We start from the raw sequence: 1,150 nt of genomic DNA on the forward strand, positions 1-1,150 counted from the left end.
TTCTGACAGTGAAAAGAAGCTGACAAGAAGTTGAAGAGGAAAAAACAGGTTGCTTCAGAAAAACCTGTAAAGAAGCAAATGACTGGTGAGACTTCTAGAGCTCTGTCATCTTCCAAACAGAGCAACAGCAGCAGAGATGATAACATGTTTCAGATTGGGAAAATGAGCTATGTCAGTGCTGGGGATTTTAAAGGGAAAGTCTAGTTAATATTAGAGAATATTAGATGGATCCAGAAGGTGAAATAAAACCAGGAAGAAAAGGTATTTCTTTAAATCTGGAGAAACAGCTGAAAGAACAGATTTCTGACATTGATGATACAGGAAGAAACTAACATTCGACCCGTATAAAGCTTGTACTGTTCTAGTTGTTTAAATTTGTCTTTTTACATTGGCCTTTATATATTTTTTTTTAATTTTTATTCATTGCAATTATTTTTGTTGTTTTATTTTATTCATGTTGACCAGAGAAAGACAGAGAGAGAGAAGGAAAGTGAGAAAGCAAGCTGCCAGGTCTGGGACTTGAACCACAGTCAGCTATGTGGGAATCCAGTGCCTTAGCCACCACACTACCTCTGGCCCCATGGCCTTTATTTTCTAAATGCTGTTTTCTAAGCTATTGTAAATTTGGAGTGCAGAACAATTAATAAGATGAATACTTTTTAAAATGTGCATTATTAAAAATGTTCTGAGCAAAGCTATCTTCTTTATTAAGGAGGATTTCTCTGTACCCAATAACTAGTGTAAAATAAAATCAAGTAATACATCTTAACTGTTGTGACCATTTTTTAAAGTTTGTTCTTTTTTAAATTAATTAATTAATTATACCTTCAATCACATTATTTGACTTACAAAGTGAACATTTCAATATGTGAAATTTTCTCCCTAATCTAGTTAATCAAAATATCTTCAACAGAATACTTCACTACCGCCCGGTCCCGTGAATGCTCTGTCTCCGTATCCTTCCTCCAAATGTCGTTCCCTAGGCCCACTCCTCGACACACACCATATCTGGCAATCACACCCATATCTTGTGTTTGTACATCCTTTAGTCAGTCAGTTTCAGTCATAGAGTGTGGACACTCAGTATATGTTAAGTGGGTACATACAATGTCTCTCCTTCATAGCCTGGCTTGCTTCACTCAGCAGTAAA

This window comes from Tupaia chinensis, unplaced genomic scaffold (genome assembly GCF_000334495.1).
Source record: "Tupaia chinensis unplaced genomic scaffold, TupChi_1.0 Scaffold000365_1, whole genome shotgun sequence".
NCBI classification, from domain to species: Eukaryota; Metazoa; Chordata; class Mammalia; order Scandentia; family Tupaiidae; genus Tupaia; species Tupaia belangeri.